The 15,095-nt window shown below is 42.7% G+C and overlaps 1 long non-coding RNA gene across 3 annotated transcripts in view; it reads left to right on the forward strand.

The window, feature by feature from the left end:
* LOC128075336 (uncharacterized) overlaps nucleotides 1–15,095 on the forward strand; it is a 56,949-nt gene that overhangs the window by 4,640 nt on the left and 37,214 nt on the right. The gene's annotated exons all lie outside the window — the stretch shown is intronic.

Here is a 15,095-nt window from a genome sequence, read left to right on the forward strand (position 1 = left end):
GTGTATAAACTACATATACTGGCCCAGAACTCAAAAATAGCATGTAAATTTCATATTGACATTAATTCTGCATGATTGGGAGGGTTCATCCATGTACTCAGACCTTTATCTGCAAATAGTCTCAACTGCAATGCTTCCTGCTGAAAGAAGGTATTAAGTTCCGCAAAAGCTCTCAGAATGTAGGGCCTTTTTACAGACATTCAGAAATCCTCTTTCTGGATTTGTCCATGGAGTCAGGACAGAGAAGGATGAGGGACAATTCCTTTCTTTTCCTAGTTCCTATCCTTTTACCAGTGAAATCCTTTATCAGTGTTCTGCCAAAAATGCAGTCCTGGAATGGAGTATGAATTCTCTGTGGCGCTCCCAGTCAGCACAGGAAGGCGACAACTGGGTATTAGTGACACTTGCTGTCACTTACAGTCTTCTACTGCTTTTATTCTATTACTAGTAATTGAAAGGTCAGCCAAATTTTTCTTAGACAATTAAGTGACATTTACACATAGGAGAGTGCAAAGAGCCAGAGATTCATTTCCAAATGCTGCTGCAAACACAGTCTGATATGTCACCACTGCCAAGGTATGAATACCATTGAGCATATTTTTAAGACCTGTGCTGTATGTGGTCCATTTAGAAAAGCAACAACTGCTGTACTGGCCCAGGAGTCTATCAAGGTGCAGATTTTATCTTGACAAGTGTTTCTTCATGCAGCCTTTCAAACAAAGCAGAATCCTCGCGAAGGGCAAAAGTCCAATCTTAGTACAAGACTATGTCTGGAAATGGAAAATCACAAGTGACAGTAGGACTGCCAGGGGTAGAGTATGTTGCACTCCATCGGTGGCTGAGAACCGAACTGTCAAGGCTCCTGCACTGAGTGCTTGGACGTAGTTCTTTGCTATGATTACTTTCAGGAGGAGAGAGTGTTGAGAGGACGGATTGGAGAAAAGAGGTGAGGTGCAGACAATTGCTTCGTCCTTCAGCAGCAGTACAGTACCAGCGTGCTCCCTCCCCTCACTCCCAGATGAACAATCTGGGAGGTGGCTGCAGCAATACCGCCACAGGACAAGGATTCCCAAACCAGTTCTGTGCCCAGTGTGCCAGGGTTGCAGTCCAACATGTGAGGATTATGTTGTTTCGTGCGCTGGTAAAGAATACGCTTGTGCAATCTGCTGTTTGCTTAAATACTATGTAGTGCATCAGATTGCTGGGTCGGTTACAACTAGTTCTCTTACACAAAATGATCTAAATCCAGCACTGTTTGGATGGCACAGGATTGTTTGAGGGTGGCTCTGAATGCTTACAACTACTACAGGTCCTGCAAGAAGCACAAGTAGATTAGAATGTGGTTATAACGTCCCTCCATCCTGCTGCCCCCTGAGGACAGAACGATTTCTAGGGTTTACTGGCATCAGCACAATTTAAGTGGCCTTCTGGAAGAGCTTCCTACAATTGTGAAGTGTACCCTTCTGCATCTTAGTGACTCTGACTTCAAAGCAAGATGGTCAGAAATGACCCTAGTAATATCAGACAAAGAAGGATACAGGTCTCTCCTGCTGATCCAACACTGAAACAGCAATTGCATTATTCATGCGTGGCTCATGGTTTGGTGCTCAGGCTCAAGGGAATGCATAACCAGAAAGTAGATGGGGAATTAAACTCATTTGGGTTCTTATTTATGTGCTGGTGTAGTTGTTTCCTGTTCTTGGCTGTAATTTGAGGGTTTTGATGGTATTGTAAAGTGCGTGTTTTTACACTTAGACTGAAAAAGTTTGAACTTGAGATGAACCCAAATCTCATACCAGAAAACCTCATGCTGAAAGGAAATGCAAGTCTGGATCTGAACTCATCCTTTGTTAGAGCATTCTTGCAAACAGGAATGTGTGTGTTGTGGTGACGCTTCAACCATACCAGTTCACACCAAGCTCTGTCGTGGGTTCATATCACTGCAAAAACACAGATGGCATATCCAGCATCTTTTAAAGACAGTTCCTAGCGCTCTATTTGCTGGACAGAATCTGCTTGAAGAAGTCTCCCTCGGGGCTATGTGTGGCTCTCAGCGTGGCCCGGCACTATAGCAATGATCAGATGTAGATGTGTTCCATGTAAAGCAGTTGGTTTATTTTATTTATTTATTTATTTATTTATTTTGCAATGCCATTTCTGATTGCTACTGTTGTTGCCCAGGCTTAGGAAAGAGACTGCTTCAGCAGAATCTGAAGATAATGGAACACTTTATGCCAACAGGGAACATAGGGTGAGAGCTACAATGGATGGGAACAGGAGTCAGCAGCCTGAGGTAGCATGAGTGACTGGCAGGACAGGAAGCAGTTTGGGATCATGGTTGAGCTCTGCTAGTGGAAATGTATGCTTTGACATACAACAGCATTACTTGTTTTTTTCCTGCTTTTTTAAGCACGATTTTCAATGTAGACACAGTTTTTATCCTTAAATTGATGCGTGTGTCATGAAGTGTTTAAGCTCAATGTCGGATTGAGGTGTTTAAGCTCAATGTTGTAAGAGAAAGAATGATGTTAGGAAAGTTGTGGAAATGCATTCAGATACTCTGCCTTCTAAGCCTTGGGTAGCTGAAGTTGCTCCATGATGTGGAACCTCTTTCCCTGTAGCACCATGGGAGGGCTGGGTGTTAAGCCCCCCTAGTTAACCCAGTATCACAAACTACTAAGTTTTCCTGGAATGTTTCGGATCAAGCTTAAAGACCAAATTAGTATTTCAGTCATCATGTAATTACAGTGAAGGAGAATGAAGGAAGATGGCACCATCACTGGCAAGGTCTCTAGAAATGGGATTTCTCCATGTGGCCCTATTTAGAAATTGACCCTGGCTAGCAGAAGGTGTAAAAACAAGCTTACTCCAGAACACCCCCCCTTCTTTCCCTAAACCTTAGTGACCAGGATAACTTTGGACCTGTAAGCATATTCTTGGTGTCACAAGAAAGGACACTGAGTTCCTGCCCCCTGTGCTTTCAGGGAAGGCAGAACAGCCCACTGGTGGAAGTTGACTGACAAACCCAGGGGACAAAATCCTCTTACATTCACCAGTAACCTGCTGATGCTGCAAGGCATTAAATCTAATTATTGTCTTAGGGCAGAGCTGCACCTTTATGAGCGTGTCCCATTACAGAAGGGAGCCTGAATCTCTCAATTCATTTCAGAGGCCCTGGGGAGACCATGATGATGCCCTCCCCATTCCTCTGCATGCAGGAAAACTGTCACAAACACTGGATGATGTAGGCTACAAGGATCCTAGAAGGATCACAGAATCACAGAATGGCTTGGGTTGGAAGGGACCCCAAAGATCAAGTTCTGAGAATGCTGTCTTAAAGGTTCAGGAGATGGTAACACAATTATTCTTTCTTGTGACTTCTGACTTCATTCATTTTGCTGCGAGGAAATCATGGCTTGATTCCGAACAGAAAGTACTACTGCTATTTTCTAAATATTCAATCATTGTGTTGCTACTTTGCAGGGGGTGGAACTACTTGTACAACTATGAATTCTTCTAGCTATTTTTTAGCTATAATTTTTTCTAGCTTCTCTCACAAACCTTTCCATTGAAAAGTTGAAATATTTGAATCTCGGCCCATTTCCCCAAACCTCACCTTTAATGTTACAACTTTACCAGCCGGTTCTTTATTTGCTTTTTAAACCATTAGTAGGCTGACAGCATTTGAAAAATATTTAAACAATTATTGGAGAAATTCCTCAGTAACCAGTGCAAGCTGTGAGTAGAACAGAAATGAAAAAGCTTGGCTGACAAGAACTGGTTAAGCATGTATTTGCTTTTAAAATAAAGCGTATGAATTCTTAAGTACTAGGGCTTATTATTTCAGTTGCTGCACGTGTATTTATTGTCTGTGTGCTACAGACATATACAGGCAGCTATGCATATATGCACCAATATAAAAGAGAATGTGCAAAATTCACTTGCTGCGGTAACTATTGTGGAAGCCAATAATGGTTGGCTAGCTGTGAAAAGCATGGGAGATAAGAACATGCTTACTATTAATACTGTTCATTTTTAGAAGTGCACACAATGGGGCTCCTATTTTGACATTTTCTTCTGAAATATGAAGTACTAGGCATTGTCAGAGCCAGGATACAAGGCGAGATGGACCTTTAACTGCCTGCTGTAGTGATTCTTATCTCACTTTATGGGGTGAATTAGAATTCTTTGGATCAATGGATGTACACTGTCCTTTCTTGTATCAGAATAACATTACACATCTTCTTGTCATTATAACACACTGCAAGATTTTTTTCATTGATAATGACAAGAGCATGTCAATCACAGGAATTCCATAGTGGGAATTTGCTTCTTATTACATCTTCCACCTGGCAAAATTTCCCATTTTTTCTTCTTGAATTTCCATTCAGAAGTTGGTAGCAAAATGTTTGGGATTTAAAAAAGAGGAAACCTCTCTCACTCTGCTGCCAGCAATGGTACATAACTTACACAGGCATTAACTTCTCCTCTACATCTATGGTTATAAAAATGGCACAGGCAAAGCCCACCCCTTGTTCTGCTTAGATGTCTGCTCAGATCAAAGCTCTTCCCTGATATACACTATTGTTGGAAAACATTAGTATGCACTACCTGTATTTTTCCATGTTCAAAGGAAGCAATCACAGAGCACTTCATTTATTTTACTACGAGCTCAGTAAATGCTGCACTGCTGCCATTCTGCAACAAATGTATTTTCATGTAGAGGTATTATCTTTAACGGATTCTTTTTGAACTCTAGGAAGTGTGTGATATTTTTATTTTGCATAATGAAGACTGAACACTTAGAAAATTTGATTATTTTAAGGCCTGTAATTCCCTTTAGACTTTTTATTAACTGGGAATTTATTCTGTGTAGACAAGTTCTTCTAGACCCACTGTTAGACCCTGGTCTCAGTATATTATCAAGGAAGATGCTGACTAATGGTGTCCACAGGATCTGAAATAACGTGGATTACAGAAGATGCCAACTGTGCACCAGGAAGTTTTCTCTCATAAAGAGCAGACTTAGCTCCTGTGTTGATGGGGCAACTGAATTTAGGTGGCTGAAGTTAGCAAACAGAATCAGCGTCTCTGGAGAGGAAGGCACATTTTCAAACATATCTCAGGCACTGCTATGCATTCACAGCTCAATCTCACTCCACCTCAATGCAAGTTAAGTGTCTCAGTTAGGAAGATGTACTTAGAAAAAGGTGTCTCACCACCTCAGTTTAGCACATTATTTTTATTTTGGGCATTCCATGCATTTTTTTGCTCAGGACTGTTCGTCCTTACAAATGACTATTTTGAAAACAATTACAATTGATTAGTCTCAGTTCTCATACTTTGTTAATCTGTAAAACTTCCCAAGTAAAATGGTGACTTAATTGCAGCATTTTGCACCTTGGTATTAACTGTGTGTTAACTGTACTAATGACCAATTCAAAAATCAAAATAGAAACTTTGTAATGATCTCCTTTTACAGTTTGGGTTATGAGAAGCTGAGAATTCCCTTAGGCTTGATTGATAAAACATGGCATTTGTCCTATTCCTAGGATGATGTTCAGCAAACTTTATGACAGAGGGAAACAGCTGGTAAAGTGGGTTCATGGAAAGGTGAAGGTAATATAGACATAAAAAACAAGAGGATAATGATTTTAAAAGGGATAATAGTTGTAATAACACCATTAACCTTTTGCTTCAAATTATTGAATGTGGGGTCTCTTCAGCAGGCTAATCAAAGGTTTTCATTAAGTGCAATGCAAGAGGAAGTGGCAATATACAACCTGAGGTGATTTTTTCCCTCTTACAATTATTCACTATCAAACTCACAGTGAAAAAAAAAAAGAGAACTAGTAACCCTCTGTCTGTTGAAGACCCCTTGAAGCTGACTTACTTTCAGAAGAAACAAACTCCTCCTTCCTGCTTTCTAAGAGCTGCATTTTACAAGGGAAAAAAAAAAGAAAAAATAATTTGTTTGAGATAGATTGAAAATTAAAGTCAGAGACGTAAACAGGTAGTGAAGTGCTGCAGGGCAAACAGAGTGTCAGTACAGACCAGCTGCAAGCTGCCTTTGTGGAGGTACCACGTGGAGGAGGAGGATCAGCAGCAGGGACTGACCTGCATGGCAGTGTGTGCACTGCACAAAGCTGTGCACTTCACCCCAGCTGCTCTGCTGGACACCAGGACAGGCACCTGACTGCAGAGATCTGTGGTGGTCACCTGGGATGTGTGAAGCTCCATGCTACGCTGCCCAGCTCACTTCTGGTATTTCAACAGCTAATTCTGTCTGAATAGGAAAAAGCCTGCCTTTCCCTCTTTCGTTTTACACGTGTGCAGGGTTGGCTAGCAGAGGCAGGCTGTGCTTTGACAGTTTATTCAAATGTTAAAAGGCAAATGCATCGATGGTGGAAAATTGCCATAGATGATAAAAAAGCTTCTGGTGACTTGATGGAATTATTCAGGAATGTGTCTGGTTAGGCAAATCTCTGTCGCATCGTTTCACAGGCGGAGATCTTTACTGTTTACTTAGGGCATCTGTCGAAGGTGTGCATTAGGGCACCTCTGGCTGGAAAACTGCATTCTGTATGCAATCAGCAGGGAGAAAATCACCAAGTTAGACACGTACAGCAGGATTGTCTGACTAGCTTGCTATGTGTCGTGTCAATCTAGTATGAAAGGAGTAAGTGTAAAAGGAAGTTTGCACTGCTCCTCACTGACAAAACCCCATACTATTAACAGCCCCCTTCTGTGGAATCAGAAGATGGTGAAAGACTTGAGGAGCAGTGTGCCTTGAATTTGAATTAGCCAGACTGAATTTAAAATCAACAAGCTGAAAGGGCCTGAGATAAGAAGTCAGAATATTCAGGGGAAATGAGAACTGTTCCGGGAACTAAAGGTGAAAGAAATACTACGACACATTAAAAATATTCAGCAAGAAAAGAGGCCCCTTTTCTTTTCCTCGACACCTTTTCTTAGAAGTCATCTATAACCAGTAACCTTTTCCGACACTTTACCAGGCTGTTTTTAGTAGCTGAATCCTTTGTTTCAAAACCACCCATTGATTCAGTGCCCTAAGAGAGGAGTAATTAAGGAGATCCTGCCCAGTGTATGGATGTATGAGATACAGAAGAGAGAGGGAGAAAGGGAAGTTAATTTTTCCAAAGCTAGTTCTCACGCCACACAAGTCTGCTCTGTTCATCTTCTTACTGATCTGTTCATTTCCACGTGCACACATGCTGATACACATATGTATGTATTCCTGAAGGATAATGAACTGTTTAGGCAGTACTTTGTCAGAATGTCATTTAAAGAGTTACATCTTTTTAATGCTCAGTAGTTTAAGCAAACTCCAAGGATCTTACTCGGCAATAAACCCATTAAATCATCTTAAATACCATGTCATAATGACAATTTGATGCCACCAGATGTGACACCAGGGATTTTTTTTAAAATGCTTTCCTGCAGATACAGCTTTCTGAATTTTAAATTCTCTAGCTTGTTTGCACAGCTGTTAGATCACAGAACTCTGCCATCTTTTTGCCTTGCATCAGTTATTCACTAAATTGTGTGTGGTGTGTCTACAAACTCACTACATCTAAAATGTTTAGGCTCAGACCCATTTCACCCTCATAAGGACTCGATAGTTGGGCTTTACATGAGCGGGTATATGAGCATTAAAATCCAAGAGCAGTATCCATTCCATCTCCCTCACGGGGAGATTTTAGAGATGCAGGCAGAACACTGCCTCTCACATATCTTTAGCTGCTTAGCACCCTGGATCTATGAAGAATACAGACACCTGGCCCCTTTTCCCTGCTTTTCTCATATTGTCAGCCAAAAAGGCAACCACATCAGTAGTATGGCACCACTTCGACACAAGAGAGACTTGGAGATTGAACACATTAGCAAGATGGTGCAGGAGTCTGAAATGATCGCACACAAATAATTATTTTGCACAATGCATGTTTAAGTAGTGGAGAAAGATATGGGAGGGTGTGGAAAAACTGGAGGCCAACAACAAAACTATGCAGAATAAGCAGCAAACTGAATGGAGGATAGATTATTCGCTGCCCCTGCAACGTGGTGGTCTGGGCCAACCTTTAATCCGAAAGTCCCTTATTTTTGGCTCTCAGAAGGAGCAGACTCTTGAGGAACAATCTCTCTCTTTTCCTGACCACCAGTGCTGGACCAAAGTCAGGATGGGGGCCTTGGCTGTGATCCGCTGTGTGAGTGACCATGTCTGGGCTTCTTGTCACGCTGTGCCTGTGGGTGGGTGGGCGCCATGTGATGTGATGTGACAAACGTGGCCACTCTTCCTCTGAGACATTGTAGCAGACATGCATTTTCCCCTAGGAAAGGTGATATGGGTGGGATGTATGCTGGCAAGGACCTGGAGTGAGGTCATGAGTAAGAGTGTGGTTAGAAAGTGTGACTGCGTCAGGCAGAAGCACTGATGGCGGGACTGGAGCTGTTCTTTTTAGGCCAAAATCTCTGTCTGTGACCTGAGAAACTACTGAGCAATTTTATTGAGTCGGGAAAATGGGCACAAGACTCTGAAGGCTGTGAGTGCCAAACAGCGCCTGAATGTGATTCAGCGTTACAACAATACCAAACTCCTGTCATTGCCAAAGCATTGTGGAATCCCGATATGACATGAATTAATCTTTAAAAGTCTGATTCAAAGGCCAGTGGCAAGATGAAAAGTTGACTTGCATAGTGTTTTCATTTGGTTTGCTGTTGGCTTCGTGGCTAGCATGTGAAGGTTTGAGCAGCTCTGCAAAAAGAGGGCAGCAACGCTGCCCTGATTACTCTCCGGTGAATTGTAATTTTTGATAACATCAGTAAATACAAAACAGAAACAAAATGGCGACAGTATCTGAGCAGCTTGTGATAGCAAATGAGGTGGAAAAGTTAAATGGATATAGAAAAGGATCCCCAGAGGTTGGATCGCAGCACGGTGCTGCTAGCAACTCTACTTGTTTCCAGACTGGTATCAACATGTGGAGCTCTAAATCTTTCTGAATCGTGGCTGAACAGAGAGATTTGCTCATAGCTACCTTTTCTCTTATTCATATTGTATAAGCTGTCCTCCTCTCCTACTGGCAAACAAATAAAACCTCTGTGCCAGCTACAGCAGCAGTTTACATGGAAAAGCAATGAAGCAATTTCAGGAAAGTATTAAATGTAATTTTGGCTTTTTTTGCTGTCAGTTAGCAGCTCAAAAGAGGAACTGCACTGATGTGCAGAGACTGGCGTGTTCTATGCAAACTCATAACACAATCTCATTGACTGCTTGTGGACCCCCATCTCTCTCTGTTTCCATCTGTTGTTTTGTGTTTTAAGACTAAGTTGTTTGGAAGATGTCCAGATTTCTCTCTCTTTCCCAACTTGCATACAGTACCTGCCTGCCTTAGGCCCCTTGTGTAGATAGCAGAGGGAGAAGCTTCTCCAAAGAATGAACTGCTGGTGTGCCATGGTGCTACTATTCTCTCCCTCTCCTTTCTTCCACTCTCCTCTGACTACACAGAGCTTTTATAGGGTGCCTAAATACATTGCCTCATTTAGCAGCCAGCGTTTGATGGGATGAAGTTGTGCTATGCCACCTTCTTGTGTTGGTGATTATTCAGGATTAAGATAACACAAACTGCAAGGAGTATGAGTGGGGATCCATCACTTTCTTGTGGCTCACAAGTGGCAACAGCAGAAGCTGCCACATCTTGGTCTAGGAAATAGCTCACGGCTGACAGTATGTCAAGAGATAATAAGGGAATGTCAAGCTTATCCAAGAAGAAAGAAATGACACAGAGTATAAATAAGCAAAGTGCATAAAACATAAACCGAATCCTATTAAAATTAGCTATGTTTTAATTTCTGAAAAGGATGACATGTTGTTGTTAGAGTGTGCTGAACAGGAAAAGATTACATGCATCATTAAGAGAAACTGTTTTCAAGGGCCCTTTTAAAAAATGTGTATCTCTGTTTGCAATTGCCATGTGCAAAATATAAAAATCAGAGAAGGGGAAAAAAAAAAAAAAAAAAAGCAGTAGAAATAGCTCATTTTGTGAATTATAGGAAAAAATACACCATCTGTGATTTAGTAGAGTTCCCAAGTTCCCATCTGTGATTGAAGCAGTCCTTGCTGAGGGCTGAATTCCTGAGCCGTTCCGTACGATAAAATATTTCTCTTGGAAGAAGCTTGGGCTAATGGGTTGGTTTGTCTGGAATATGGCTCTTCTAGGTGAGACATGAAACCCTAGAGGTAGAAGTCTGCCTCTAGTGGCCAACTACAGTTCATAAACAGAAGCAAGAGAGAAAGGAGGTCAATAATCTCAGACCCATTTTTATCATTGTTTCTGTACTGCTTTTTATCAGTTTAGGTTGCTGGGATGTAAGAGGTCTGGATGGTGATTTCATACTCTCTAGTGTAAGAATGTGTGCTTGCATACTTCTAAAAGTGTAATATCTTTTAAAAAAATAATCCTATTTCTCCATTTTATCTATTTGGCCACGTTTTATGTAAAGGATGCAGGCAGCTAGCTGAGATAAGTGAATGAACTAGGGAGAAAAGTCCTTTCTCCTTTGGCTTTCCTGCATAGTTTTTATACCTCAGAAGAGTGTGATTTGTCAGCTGCATTCCCACCCCAACAGTTTTCCATGTGGGCAGATGGAATCACTGGAGTCCTTGCACAATGAGGCAGCTGCAAAACAGAAGCTCTATCCATTTCCTTTTGTTGTTGCTGTTAATTTCCCAGCAGAGCATGCCAGCAGCAGGCCTCTAATGCAGACTCACTGCTACAGCCTTCTGAAGCCTCTGTACGCAGTGTCACTGCAAACTGTGTCTGAGTGCAGAGGTGGCTTTAGCTGTATCAAGTACTTCTATAAATGCAACATTTTCCATTCCAGTGCTGTGTTAATACACACACATACACCCTGGTGTGATTTCAGTTACCACTGAAATTTATATCTCAATAATAAATGCATTAACCTATTTAATTTATGTTTATATTTTCTACCCTATATAATTATATGCTGATTATACAATTATAGAAAATACATGCATACTTTGCACGATTATGCTGTTAATGAAATAATGCCCGCAGTAGAGTTCTGCATGTGTGTATGTATGCATGTTTATGAAAATACAGCCACAGTTGGTTGTGTCAGAGTTGTCCAGAGCTAGTTTGGCTCCATGTGCAGTGAGGTGTGCTGCTCGAGCAGACAGTGGCTCAGTGGAGGAGTGTGTTTGTTGTTATTGTTATCACCTGTGGCTGAATCTAGTTGTATTACAAAATGGTTTCGGCTTTATTATAAAGCACCTCTGATAAGGATGTTCATACAACCTGATTTGGTGCTCGACTGACTCAGCTCCCTGCCCCACGTTTTGATGCACTGTGTGAGGTGCTCAGACCTGCCCCAACGGGGCACCTTGGAGCCCCTTACAACTGTGCAGCACAGGTTGGGCTGCTGGACCTGAATCTGCCCATGCCTCTGTTGGTTTTAGGACAGGTGTTTCATTGTGTGTATGCAGCCTCAAAGTAGCCAGGTACCATTCCAAGGCAGCACTACATGTCACTGTGTGAGCATGCAAGGGATGGGGCAAATTCATGTCACGGCATGCGATGCTGAAGTGCTCGGCTGCAAATTCAGTGAGTACAATTGCAGTTGGCTCCCGTACAACCCTCTGGTCTGAGTGCTCTCATGCTTGCTGCGGCTTCCTAGTCACTGGTTTAATACAGATGAATAAACAAACAAGTAGCAGCCATTGATAGCATCAGCATCTGTGTTTGCACTGATGGTGAGCGAAGCGATTCACCCAAGCTAACAGAATAAAACTGCGTCAGAGCTGGGGACAGGATGCCTCCCTCCCACCTGCCTTCCCTGGGCATCAGCTGCTTCCTGCATAGCTTGAGAGAGAAGAAAGTTCTGTTCAGTTGAGTAAATACACCATGGCCGTGCCTCTTCCATACTGTACAGGCCTTGCAGCCAAAGGGTTAAAAAGAAATGAGTGCATTTGGCATGCTCTGTGGAGTTCCCAAAGTCTGAACATGAATGACCAAATTGCTTTTACTTTTTAAATTAAGCCCTCTGTCTGTGTGCATGCAGCTAACACTGTTGTTCCATTAAATGAAAGAATTTGTTCCCCCTCGTATTCTTAATAGGGTAAGACCCTGCAGTTCCGTCTCACAACTTTACTGACACAAGATCTTATTAAAAGCAATCCTCCCCCTCTCCTCCTTGAAATCTGAGCTTCTGATAGCTTCATCCACACTGTGTTTATTTTATATACACAGCTCTGCAGCTGCTGCTTCCTTGTTCTCTAATAAATGACAGTGTAACTGTTGCATCCACTAAAAAAAAGTAAATAAAATTAAATGGGGAAGAACAATACATCTCTGGCAGAGAATAGGAAATCTTTTAAGGCATGTATCTAAATTGTACGGCCTGATCTTAATTGTGAGGATAATTCTTTCTTATTTCAAGCAACTTGGAACATGACAGAAAATGCACACTCTTGGCAGCACATCCAGAAAGATTTCTTCGGAAACAATGGAGAGAATTCTCCTGAACTGGAAAGAGATTGAAGCTTCCTTACTAGGTTAACAGTACTATACTCTGTGATGAAAGAATGGCAGAATGTGCTAGAATCTATTCGGTTGGCTTGGAAGACTTTTGCAGCACAAACAATACGGACGAGGCCCAGCAGTGGGTGTTACATGGCAGGACAGCAGTATGAAGCGTCACCATTAGCAGTGAGGAGCCCATGAGCAGCACCCTCTGGACAGCTCTGTGTCTTGCTCTGCAGAAGGACTGAGAGCAGGAACTTTTCCCTCATCCTTCCAAGCAGGTGAGCCCAGCTGAGGCTACGCTGGGCTGCTGCCACCAATGTATGGCTCCTTCTGGGCTCCAGGCCACTGCCCTGCTGTTATCACTGCCCTCTGTTTGTGCCATCACTGATGAAGCCACCAAATGCAGTGAAGGCCAGCAGCAGCACCATGGCAGTTAGCCATGCTGTGGGACTGAGGTACAATTTCAAGGTCTCTATTCAGTACTGAGACAAAACTCTTGAATTTATCAGCAATTTGTGTATAGAGCTGGGAAATAATATTAAGCAGAGGTGGAACAAAGCAAGGGAGAGTTATGTGAAACTAAGTTAGAACAGAACAGGACAATATTAGGGGTAACCTCCGAAACTGCAATTGTTTGGCTCTTCCTGGAACAAGGGGAAGCTGTGCAACAAGCAGTCAGCTTGTCAGTAGCCTGATCAGTTCACAAACTACAGAGCTGAACTGAGGGAAAACAAGTTGCTGGAGGGGAGTTAGGGACAGTCAGGTAGCTGAGGAAAAAAGAGGACCTTGTACAGTAATCTGTAAGAAGGGTGAAGAAGTACTTCCAAGCAATTGGAAACACTGACCTTGGTAAGGATGAGAGGATAAATAAATAATCCAGGTGATGACTTAAAAATGTAGAAATCATTTATTTAAAAGAAAGAAAAGAGGGAAAAAAAGCTACAGAGGGTGGAATGTGCTAAGAAAGACCCTGGGAAAGATCAAACAGGGCCAAGCACTGCATCTCTGTGTGAAGAGCAGCAGTTGACATTCAGTCGAGGTGTAAGCATTATCAAAAGGACGATGGAATAATGGCTACTCGAGGAAAGAAAAAGGTTTCCAAAACAAGTGAAGCAGCACTAGTGGGAGATTTCCCCTGGATGCTATTGGGAAATGTTTGGAGGAAGGGCTGAAGGGCACTGGCTCAGGAAAGCACCTGGTATGGCTGTTCTCAAGCTGCTCAGCAGGACTCAGCTTTCCTGCCTTTCCAGATGTAGGCGCTCACCAGCTCTGCTTCAGAGATCCATGCAAGCGATGCCCTACTACAAGAGGGGCACTGCAGCCCAAGCAGGTCCCCAGGAAGGTGCCATTGGGACACAGCTTCTGCAGAGGATGGGCTCCAGCTGTGCCTGCTGCTGCACATGGCATCTCCTTGTGTATAACCTGAGCCTTACAGAACCTAAGCTTTCTACATGTCATGTTTAACGTATAATCTGTGGCAGTTCACCCTTACACCTAAATAGATACTGGCAAGTTGTTTACTGTGGCCTCAGCCTGCTTTTGTGCCACACTTGTAGGGCACCTGCTGAGCGCAGTGCTGCCTGGAGGCCCGACCTGGGAGAGGGTGGGGTAAACCTCAGCTCCCCAGAAAGGAGGAGGATGCTCCGGACCGTGCTCACATACCTGCTCTGCAAGGCAGGCTGAGGCTGGCTGTGGGTTACTATTCTAGTGTAGCCTCAGGGGTAAATAAAAGAGGCCAAGTACCCGTGAAAACTGGCCCTTGTACCACTACAGGTGTTAACAGGAAAAAGGGCAGCTCCCTGACCTGAGCCAACCCAGAAGAAAGCATCTTAGATACCTGCAGGTCTCCCTGTTTCAATACAGCTTCTTGTGTATGCAGCAGCTTTAGGCAAAATATGAAGCAGTTTGACTGATATTAATATAAGCTAGAGCTCATCATGAAATAATCGTGCCATCTTTGGTGAAAGTGGGAATTTATCTGGGAACTGATCAGGTATTTCTCCGTGGACTAAATGCTGAATTAGGACCAGTGATGTGATGAGGGCACAGTAAGAAAAAAAGTTCTGCTCGTGAAGGAGGGCAGTAAGGGAGCTCTTCATTGAGCTGCATAAACTATTAACCTTTCTTGCTGCGAAGCGCCATCTAGTGTTCACAGCCAGTCCGGCTGGATGCGGAATTGCAGGTTCAGGCAAACAGTTTAAAAGACTGTAAGGGAGGCAGACAAACTTTGATAACTAGATATTACTGGCTGTTAATACAATTGTCCTCAGCTTCTTCATTATATGATGGAATGGGAAATGTTTCAACTGGGTTAAGAATGTGATCTAGCTCTCAGAAAGCAAAACAGAGACCATGTTGAAGGAGCATGCTGTCCTGAAACCAACCGCGCCATTTCATTCACAAAATATGTGCCCAATGATGTATCAAATCTGCACATGCAGCGAGCACTATGGTATTATGAATGTTGTTTGTATTGCAGTGGAGCTTCTGTGTGCATTAGTCCCTGCACACATGGAGTGGTGTAAGAAT

The sequence above is a fragment of the Tympanuchus pallidicinctus genome, unplaced genomic scaffold (assembly GCF_026119805.1).
Source record: "Tympanuchus pallidicinctus isolate F22 unplaced genomic scaffold, pur_lepc_1.0 scaffold12, whole genome shotgun sequence".
Taxonomy (NCBI): domain Eukaryota; kingdom Metazoa; phylum Chordata; class Aves; order Galliformes; family Phasianidae; genus Tympanuchus; species Tympanuchus pallidicinctus.